Consider the following 12006-nt stretch of genomic DNA (forward strand, 5'->3'; position numbering starts at 1 on the left):
AAGATATAAACACATTGATAGTAGCGTTGTTTCACAAAAACGTAATAGAACATGACTCTTACAGTTTTATGCAATGTTCTATAATACTAACTCATTGCACACCGAAACAAAGTTCTACTTTGCCAAATGACAAACAAAAAAAACTCGACTTTGAACATATATATATATGTACTAGAAGAACTTTCAAGTCTAACAACTAATATTGTAAACCGAAACATAATATTAGACATACGATTCAATTAGTCAACCTAAAGAGCAGAGAATACCATAGCAGTTCTTCCACATGCCAACTATGATGATGATAAAAATGTACTAAATCCTGATTTTGACATCAGTCATAGAATAGTGTTATTAAAAGAACAAACATGATAGGAAAATCAAGAAAGATCCATTTCACATTCTAGTAATTCAATAGATTTCGAGCTCCAGCAACTCAATAAGACAAAGATTAGACTCTAAGACTACTACCATAAGAGAGATATTTTCAATCATTTTGTATAGTAAAGACTTAGGTAACATGTAGAATTTANTAGACAAGATATAAACACATTGATAGTAGCGTTGTTTCACAAAAACGTAATAGAACATGACTCTTACAGTTTTATGCAATGTTCTATAATACTAACTCATTGCACACCGAAACAAAGTTCTACTTTGCCAAATGACAAACAAAAAAAACTCGACTTTGAACATATATATATATGTACTAGAAGAACTTTCAAGTCTAACAACTAATATTGTAAACCGAAACATAATATTAGACATACGATTCAATTAGTCAACCTAAAGAGCAGAGAATACCATAGCAGTTCTTCCACATGCCAACTATGATGATGATAAAAATGTACTAAATCCTGATTTTGACATCAGTCATAGAATAGTGTTATTAAAAGAACAAACATGATAGGAAAATCAAGAAAGATCCATTTCACATTCTAGTAATTCAATAGATTTCGAGCTCCAGCAACTCAATAAGACAAAGATTAGACTCTAGGACTACTACCATAAGAGAGATATTTTCACTCATTTTGTATAGTAAAGACTTAGGTAACATGTAGAATTTAACACTGTAATCATCAGTTAATGATGCAGAATACCGAGATATCAATCAACAAGGGTTTAGAGGACAGCGCAAAACATATATATACATTTGAGATTCAAGAAAACTACTACAAGATGCATACATTTCATAGAATGAGAAACCTTATGTTACATAGAAGCACCAAAACAGAGATAATAAGTATGTTATACGCAATGTAATGTTCCAAAATAAAATACTACCATTATACTTATACACAAGTGATGTAGAATTTTAAAATGTCATTCACACCAGTAGAGTAATCACAAAGGGTTCTAACTTTTAAGCACAACACAGGCGACTAAAAGAGAGAACCTATGATACTAACAAGCACCAAAACAGAGATAAGCATATACCTGAACAAATCAAAATTGTATCATAATTACAAACAAAACAGAAATAATCTAACAAACTCTTATAATGTTCTAAAAATTGAATTGTAAGAAACAGAGAAGTGATTAATAAAGCATAAGACATTTAGTATACACAAAGAGCAAAGACTCATTATGCCACATGCCTATAGTGGGGATGATAAAACTGTATGTCAATTCCATACTTGTTTTATTTAACAAAAACATAACTAACACAGAAATCAAACTAAGATTCGTTGCACTTTCTAAATGGATACACTAGTGATTCATTGGAGCTCAAATCTCCATCAAGTGGTAAGATTAAGTGACTAAAGAATAGAAACTAGGGTCATAACACAGATATACACAATCAATGTATTGTAAACAAATCAAGGCCATAACACAGATATATACAATCAATGTATTGTAAACAAATCAAGGCAATGAGTATACTTGTAGAATGCTAGGACAATAGTAATCAGTGTATGATGCACAATTTGAGAATGTCATTTTGTATGTTTGAGCCAATCACCAAGAGTTTAGAGCGTGACGCAAAGGCATATACAAGCAAGAGATCTTATGATACATACATGCACAAAAGCAGAGATAATAAGTATAAAGTATAAGTCAATCTACCACAATAAATAAACTGAGAATCAAAACGCTAAAGTCACAAATGCATCATCCAAAGACAATCTTACAACTAACCAAAATGCAAGAACTATGATCACCATACATCTTATATAATGTAACACAAAGCAAAAGCAATTACAGAGGACACTGGTAATTGACAAAAGCAAAATTGAAAATCGAAGTGTCTATCTCAAACAAACATATAATATTAAATATTCCTTTCTTAAGAGATTACAGATGGAACTAAAAAAAAAAATGAAATAGACAAAGAACATACACATTGATAGTAGCTTCGTTTCTTAGAAACATACAGAACATGACTCTTACAGTCTTATACAATGTTCTATAATACTAACTCATTGCGCTACTTTGCCGAATGACAAACTAAAAACTCGACTTTGAACATATTTATATGTGTACTACAAGAACTATCAAGTCTAACAACTAATATAGGTCATGTTCGTTTGGTGAACCAGATGCAATATTTGGATGCAAATGCTTATTGTTGTTCGTTTAGTAACAATTAGGAACTCATTTGGATACAATATCTCGATACATTTTAAAAACTCATCAAAAAAAAACTGAATTTCTGGAAGAGATTTTTTAGAGAGTTTGGATGAGTTTACCACTATTTTAATTAAAAAATTACAAAATATTATTTCTCAATTCTAATATACATACAACTTTAAAATTCCAATTCTTCATCCACCAACCTGCAAAATCTCATTTCTCTGAAACCGCAAAATCTCATTTTCCCACCAAAACTGCAAAATTACATTTTTTTGCCAAAACCGCAAAATTTCGCTTTTTCCGTCAAACCGCAAAATCTCATTTTCCTACCAAAAAACACAAAAACATGAAAACTCGTTTTCCCGCCAAAACTGCAAAATTTTGTTTTCTCGCCAAAACCGCAAAATAACGTTTTCCCGTCAAAACCGCAAGGTTATGTTTCCCGCCAAACTCGCAAGGTTATGTTTCCCGCCAAACTCGCAAAATCTTGTTTTCCCGCCAAAAGAGCAAAATCTCGTTTTCCCGCCAAATCCGCAAAATCTCGTTTTCCTGCCAAATCCGCAAAATCTCGTTTTCCCGCTAAAACCGCAAAATCTCGTTTTCCCGCCAAAACCGCAAAATCTCGTTTTTCCACCAAAACCACAAAATCTCTTTTTTACCAAAACCGCAAAATTACGGTTTTCCGCAAAAAATGCAAAATTTTATTTTCTCGCCAAACTCGCAAAATCTTGTTTTCCTGCCAAAACTGCAAAATTTTGTTTTTCTACCAAAAACACAAAATCCCATTTTTAAATATTTATTTAATATATATGAAAATAAGCAAAAAAACATAAGTAAATTTAAACCACTAAAACATATTCAACATAAAATAAAAGGTTTTTTGGTATTTTACATATATTGTATCCAGATACAAAGATCAAATTACAAAACAAACATAATTGAATCGAGATACAATTTATGGACACATGAACCAATAACACAAACGAACATCATCTAGATGTTGCGTCCAGATCTTGATACTGTATCGAGATATTTTGTCTAGTTCACCAAAGGAACAGGGCCTATAGCAAACTATGGTTCCTAGAACCGATACAAAGTATTAGACATAGAACACAATTAGAGTACTAAATTCTGATTTTGACATCAGTCATAGAAAAGTGTTATTAAAACAAAAAGCATGGTAGGAAAATTAAGAAAGATCCCTTTCACATTCTAGTAATTCAATAGATTTTCCAAGCTCCAGCAACTCAATAAGACTAAGATTAAACTCTATTACCATAAGAGAGATAAATTCAATCATTTTATATAGTAAAGACTCAAGCAACATTTACAATATGTAGAACTTAACACTATAATCATCAGTTAATGATGGAGAATACCGAGATATCAATAACCAAGGGTTTAGAGGATAGCGCAAAACGTACAGTTCATAGGATGAGAAACCTTATATTACATAGAAGCACCAAAACAGAGATAATAAGTATATTATACACAATGAGTATACATGTAGAATGTACGACAATAATAATCAGTGTATGATGCACAATTTGAGAATGTCATTTTGTATGTTTGAGCCACCCTGACTAAGAGCATGACACAAAGACACAAGCAAGAAATCTTATGATACATACATGCCCAAAAGCAGAGATAGAATAAGTATAAAGTTAAGTCAATCTACCACAGTAAATTTTCTGAGAATCAATGCATCATCCAAAGACAATCTGACAACTAACCAAAATGCAAGAACTATGATCACCAGACATCTTATAATGTAACACAAAGCAAAAAAACATTACAGAGACACTGGTAATTGACAAAACCAAAGTTGAAATTCGAACAAACAGACAATATAAAATATTCCTTTCTTAAAAAGATTACAGATAGAATCCAAAAATGAAATAGACAAGATATATGCACAGTGATAGTAGCGTCGTTTCATATAAAAACGTAACAGAACATGACTCTTATAGTCTTATACAATGTTCTATCTAAATGCACTACTTTGCCGAATGACAAACAAAAGACTCGACTTTGAACATATATGTGTATTAGAAGAACTTTCAAGTCTAACAACTATAGCAAACTACGGTTCCTAGAACCGATACAGAATATTAGACATAGAATACAATTAGTCAACTCTAAAGAGCAGAGAATATCATAGCAGTTCTTCTACATGCCTACTATGATGACCATAAGGTAGGAAAATCAAGAAAGATCCATTGCACACTCTAGTAATTCGATAGATTCCAAGCCCCAACAACCCAATAAGACTTAGATTAGAGTCTAGTACCATAACAAAGATATTTTTAATCAGTTTGTATGATAAAGACTCAAGCAAAATGTACAATATGTAGAATTTAACACTATCATCAGTCAATCAACAAGGGTTTAGAGGATAGCGCAAAACATATACATCTGAGATTCAAGAAAACTACTCCAGGATGCATACATATCATAGAATGAGAAACCTTACATAGAAGAACCAAAACAGAGATAATAAGTATTTTATACACAAACACAATGTAATGTTCCATAATAAAATCTACCTTTTTATCGTAGACAACAGAAAATACTACCATTATACTTATGCACAAATGATGCAGAATTTTAAAACTTCATTCACACCAGTAGAATAATCATTAAGGTATTTAACTTTTAAGCATAACACAGGCGACTAAAAAAAAGAACCTATGATACTTACAAGCACCAAAACAGAGATAAGCATATACCTGAACAAATCAAAAATGAATCATAATTACAAACAAGTTTGAAAGCATATACCTGTTCAAGAAGTCTGCTACACTTGGAATTCTTCTCAACGGCTCAACGGCTCCAGAAGCACATAACCTGCAGAAATTAAGATTAGTTAGTCTTCATTTAATGGAATTGCTTGATACTTACCTCATTTTTTGAAGCTATGATAGTCTTCTATCCAATAAATCAACAAGTCTTAACCACTCCATTGTTGTATTTGTCACAGATATTTTGTCTTATTTCTTTAAGCCGTTGGTAACCACTCAATAGTCTTATAACTTCTTTAAGCCGTTGGTCTATTAGTTTCAGCCTCAATCTTAACCTCTTTCTCTTAATGTGCTGGTCGTTTTTACCATCCAACAAGTCTTTGTCAAATATCTTTGTCTTTCTCTTTTTTTAAGCCGTTGGTCTATTAGTTTTTAGGTTCAGCCTTTATTTTAACCTCTTTCTCTTAATCTGCTGGTCGTTTTTACCATCCAACAAGTCTTACTCAAGTGTTGGTCGTTTTTACCATTCAACAAGTCTTTGTCACATATCTTTGTCAAATCTTTTTTAAGCCGTTGGTCCACTCCATAGTCTTATAGCTTCTTTAAGCCGTTGGTCTGTTAGTATTAGGTTCAGCCTTTATCTTTAACCTCTTTCTCTTAATCTGCTGGTCGTTTTTACCATCCAACAAGTCTTACTCAAGTGTTGGTCGTTTTTACCATCCAACAAGTCTTTGTCACATATCTTTGTCAAATCTTTTTTAAGCCGTTGGTCCACTCCATAGTCTTATAGCTTCTTTAAGCCGTTGGTCTGTTAGTATTAGGTTCAGCCTTTATCTTTAACCTCTTTCTCTTAATCTGCTGGTCGTTTTTACCATCCAACAAGTCTTACTCAAGTGTTGGTCGTTTTTACCATCCAACAAGTCTTTGTCACATATCTTTGTCAAATCTTTTTTAAGCCGTTGGTCCACTCCATAGTCTTATAGCTTCTTTAAGCCGTTGGTCTGTTAGTATTAGGTTCAGCCTTTATCTTTAACCTCTTTCTCTTAATCTGCTGGTCGTTTTTACCATCCAACAAGTCTTACTCAAGTGTTGGTCGTTTTTACCATCCAACAAGTCTTAATCACTCCATTGTCTTTGTCAAAGATCTTTGTCTTATTTCTTTAAGCCGGTGGTGTCTACTCTTCTTTAAGCCGTTGGTCTATTAGTTTCTTTCTCTGTCTTATTTTTTTGTCAAGTACTATTGTCTTTATGCCTCATATTTTAAGTCGGTGGTCTGATTCCATCAAACAAAAGGTTGGTCGTTTATACCATCCAACCCAAAGTCTGTGACTTCTTTCTATGTCTTAAGTCAGGGGTAGTCAAATTGTAAACTCTTTCTTTTCTTTTTGCCCGTTTATACATTCTCTGTCTTATAGACTTCTTAAGCCGTTGGTCTGATTCCATCAAACAAAGGGTTGGTCGTTTTTACCATCCAACCCAAAGTCTGTGACTTCTTTCTATGTCTTAAGTCAGGGGTAGTCAAATTGTAAAATCTTTCTTTTCTTTTTTCCCCTTTATAGAGCCTCTGTCTCATATAGACTTCATAAGCCGTTGGTCATTCCTCCATCAAACAAAGGGTTGGTCGTTTATACCATCCAACCCAAAGTCTGTGACTTCTTTCTATGTCTTAAGTCAGGGGTAGTCAAATGGTGAACTCTTTCTTTTCTTTTTTCCCCTTTATACACAGTCTCTGTCTTATAGACTTCTTAAGCCGTTGGTCTGATTCCATCAAACAAAGGGTTGGTCGTTTTTACCATCCAACCCAAAGTCTGTGACTTCTTTCTATGTCTTAAGTCAGGGGTAGTCAAATGGTGAACTCTTTCTTTTCTTTTTTCCCCTTTATACACAGTCTCTGTCTTATAGACTTCTTAAGCCGTTGGTCTGATTCCATCAAACAAAGGGTTGGTCGTTTTTACCATCCAACCCAAAGTCTGTGACTTCTTTCTATGTCTTAAGTCAGGGGTAGTCAAATTATGAACTCTTTCTTTTCTTTTTTCCCCTTTATACACAGTCTCTGTCTTATAGACTTCTTAAGCCGTTGGTCTGATTCCATCAAACAAAGGGTTGGTCGTTTTTACCATCCAACCCAAAGTCTGTGACTTCTTTCTATGTCTTAAGTCAGGGGTAGTCAAATTATGAACTCTTTCTTTTCTTTTTTCCCCTTTATACACAGTCTCTGTCTTATAGACTTCTTAAGCCGTTGGTCTGATTCCATCAAACAAAGGGTTGGTCGTTTTTACCATCCAACCCAAAGTCTGTGACTTCTTTCTATGTCTTAAGTCAGGGGTAGTCAAATTGTAAAATCTTTCTTTTCTTTTTTCCCCTTTATAGAGCCTCTGTCTCATATAGACTTCATAAGCCGTTGGTCATTCCCCCATCAAACAAAGGGTTGGTCGTTTATACCATCCAACCCAAAGTCTGTGACTTCTTTCAATGTCTTAACTCGGGGAGAGTCAAATTGTGAACTCTTTTTATTCCTTTTTCCCCAACATGCATGTACTACCCATCCAATATATCCGATTCCGTTTGGGACAATGTCCCCAAAAAGAATCAGACAGAGCACCATTAGATTAGTGTCTGCCCACGAATCTCTTTGGGTTTTAAAAAAAAACAAAACAAAACCATCCTAAAAACAAAAACCAACAAGTTCCGTAGAACAATTTTAAAAAAGCCTTTGAAAAACAGATGACTTGGATATATAAATCCCAAGACTGATGTCATCAATTGCAAAACAAAATCATAGACGAGAGAACTGATCGATCATAAAGGTTTGTCCTCTTGTTCGATTTCAACCCTCAAAAACTGAAAACCCAAAAAACAAAAACCAAAATTAAAATCAGGAAAGACAAGCGATATATATACCTTGACCACATGTTTCAAGCAGAGACAAGCTTCTTCGAAACCCTAAACAAAACAAAAACAACAAAACAAATCGCGACTGTTAGAAAACTTGAAATCGAAAAAAAAAAACAGAATCGCGAAAGATAAGGAAGGAATCTAAAACCCAGACGATGATGGTAGCAAATTCAGGCCAAATCAAGCATACTCCAATTACAATCAAAACCCTAGATCAGTACCTCGATGACGGATTTCAAGCCGTGACAAGCTTCTTCGAAGCCCTAAACAAAAAAAAAAAACAAAACGATGAGAAAACTTGGATATCAGAAATAAAAAACAAATCGCGAAAGATTAGTGAGGAATTTAACCATAATCACCATCAAAAAACCTAGACGATTGTAGCAGTATCACGACAAATTAAGCATCCTCCAAGATCCGTTAAAACCCTAGATCAGTACAACGTAAAAGATCGATTACACCAATCTATATATCCTAAAACCAAACTCGCGATATATATAATATCGAAAAGAAACTTACTAATCTACAAATTTTAGTAACAGATCTTCGATTAATCGAGTGGATTCTTCCCGAAGAAATAGAGAAAAAGAACTTTTTTTTTTTAGTTTCTGATGAATTGTGAAAATATTTATCCGTTGCGTCTTGAGTCTTGACAATAAACGCGTTTATATATTATTAATACTGTATCGACCGTTGATCCGCTAGATGCTCTAATCGGACGCTCCTGCATCTTCCGCTGTAGGCGGTTTATGTTAAGTCTAATAGAGTTTAAAAGATAGGCCCAATACGGCCCATTAATTCAAAATTCAAATTTTAAAAACGCGTATAGTAGTTTCTAATTGACTACTGAAGTGAATATTCAAATGAACGGGGTCATTTATTGTAAAAACTTTCTAGTAATAATCTGAAAAGTAGATACATGTCACGATAGGCCATAATAACCAAGGCATTTATTAGCTTCAATTATCAAACAAGCTAGATCGATGGATCACGAGATTCAACGACAGTAATAAAACTTCGACCCTGTATTTAGTTTTTGGCACTGTTCTCAAAACTCCAGTCCGAGATCTCGTGACGCTCGGCGTCACGTCCCATTGAACCAGCAAAACCCATGTACATTTTCTCGTGAAATACTTTCGAAAGATCGACCCTTGCTTCGATCAATGGCCTCTTCGGTTTCTCCTGTGAAGGCCCGATCGTGACTGTCACTTTAGCGTTCTCGTACTCGATCCAAGCCTTGCATCCATTATATCACTCAGCTTCAAAGCCTTGAACACCCACCGGTTTATACCTCCGGTTCTTGATTGAATCCAATAACCGGCTTTCTTAGAAACCGTCGAGTTAGCCGAATTAATGTTGATACCAACATGGTTATCGTTAATGTCGCCAAGAGACGCATCTTTAAAGACGTCGAACTCGACCGCAAAGAGATGGTTATTGGGATTACCGTTGTTAAACCGGTTCACAAGACTTAGGTAGCCTAAACCCGGAAACTGTGTCGTTTTTATTGTGGGGGACGACGATAAAGGCGAGGCCATGACCAGGATTAGGATTTTTCTTGCGAGAAGTGATGTCGAAATTGAAAGAAGTTTTGAAAGAGTAGACGTAAGAAGAAGAAGGACGGAATCACGCCTTCAAAGTTACTTGATGCGATTGAATCTGAATCTATATCTGATTAGGTAAGTTTTGTAAGTAAGAAATCTGAGTCTATATAGTTCAGGTAAGTTCACGTTTTGGCTTCGGAGACGGAATCGGAATCTGAATCCGATTTGACGGCGGCGGAGATAATGGTTATATGGGCTATACAAGGGCCAACTGCTTTTGGTTTAATGGTTATTTGAGTATGTATACAGTGTAAATAGGCTTATTGGTTTATTCTGGCTAACTTGGTATATTTTTCTTCATTACTTTACTTGTGTATATAAAAACGCTTCTGCAACTTTACGGCGATCAAAATAGAATCTTCCTAGCAGGAGAATTACGGAATGGTGAATCTTTTTCTATTGTTTGTTTTTTCTTTTGTTGTTGTTGGCAGATGCTGTTCTTGAATATTTTTCTTAGAATCCACACTGAAAGATTTCGCGATTGGACGTGTCGAACAAACACAATGGCATTCGGATTATCGCAGCCGTAGAGTCGTGCTATATGTTCTTGAGAAGAAGTCAAAGAGATGCAATGCTGATGATTCTTCGCTTAATCAATCTTGTTAGCCATTTAGGTTTGTTTGTTTACAGTTTATGCTGTAAAATTAAATGTATGCTATAAAAGATTAAGAACATCGATGTAAAAAAAAAAAAGAGATTAAGAACATCACAGAAAACTATGCGAGTCCTCTGCTACAAATATCACTTATACAACAGCTAAACCAAAAAAAAGAAGCGAAACATGAAGCTCATTTTGAGCTCAAAAATCCAAATATAGTTTTTTCTAATTATTTAATATAATGACAAACTTCATACGCATACAATTCATTTGGTACCATTACTATAAATTAAGCTATATCCACCATTAGTACTTAGAAGGATCATTATTATATGACACAAGGACTTCAAGTCCCCCGCGATTTCTAGTCCCCTGTAATTAAGCTATGTCCCTACTAGCATTACCGTAGGATTTTCAAGTCTCCGCTATGTCTACTAGCATTACCGAAATATCATTTATACAAGAGCTAAACCAAAAAAAAATGACGAAATAAAATTTAGAAGGAGCTAACGTCAAACCAAAAATAAAATAAAACATGAAGCTCGTTTTGACAGTGTCTTCCAAAATATCTAATATATATAATATATTCTTTTGGTACCATGATAAGAATTGTGTAGAGATGCAACTTTCACAGACATCGCAGCAACAATTAGTCCCACTTGTACAGCTTTGATTGCCTGCAAGATAACACCAATAACACTTCAAATTTCTCGCAAATAGTTTTGATATTAGCTGGTCGAGAAACAAGTAGCTAGCAGCAATGGTAAATTAAAAGACCAATACTAATCTGTAAAGCCTACCAATCGGTGCCGTTCTTGTGAAACCTATCTATAACATCTGTAAAACGACGAATTTTGCTTAAGCGAGTGCCAACAATAGGCGGGGCCAACCACCACGGCCTACATAATGAAGAGCCCCGAATTAGTGGCTAGTTACAGACTCTCTGTAATCAAGAATCAATAAATTTGTTTCTGTGCCAGTACTTTTTATCATAGTAGGTTACGATACTTCCGTATGATGGCCTACGATGACAGCAACGTTTACAGCCTTTGAAGCCCCTAAGGCTGTACAATTCCCTTGTAGATGTGCCTTTCTTAACATAGAGGATCCGTCCTCCCAAGACACTTCCGTCGAGTTTTAAGCCCCTAGTAGAACGATTTGCCAGATCAATGAGAGCAAATCTGTAAAAAGAAAAGAAAAAATAAAGTCAAATCTTTAATTTTTTTTTTTTTGCGTTTGCATGTAAGTTGAGAGTGGAGGGGACAAGTCACAAACCCCAAGGCAACACCGGTAGCACACTCTATGGGAACATAAACCCTTTTGACCTTTCCACATGAACTGAAATGTTTCCACAACGCTCTCTTGATTTCATGCCTAGGAACGGAAATATCAAATCCTCGACAAAAAGGGTCCGATTATTGTTTCCATCATGTATCTCCGAAATTGCACACATCACGGTTCTGACATCGAGAAAACAATAAATAAGACTTCTTTGTAACCAACTTATGTAAAAAAAAGAAAGAACATATGATGATCATGATTCATAAAAAAAAAAAAAAAAAAAAAAAAAAAAAAAAAAAAAAAAAAAAAAAAAAAA

General features: G+C 34.5%; 1 pseudogene; it reads right to left on the reverse strand.

The window, feature by feature from the left end:
- Positions 9225 to 9833, reverse strand: LOC104753821 (annotated as a pseudogene).

This window comes from Camelina sativa, chromosome 16, assembly GCF_000633955.1.
Source record: "Camelina sativa cultivar DH55 chromosome 16, Cs, whole genome shotgun sequence".
NCBI classification, from domain to species: domain Eukaryota; kingdom Viridiplantae; phylum Streptophyta; class Magnoliopsida; order Brassicales; family Brassicaceae; genus Camelina; species Camelina sativa.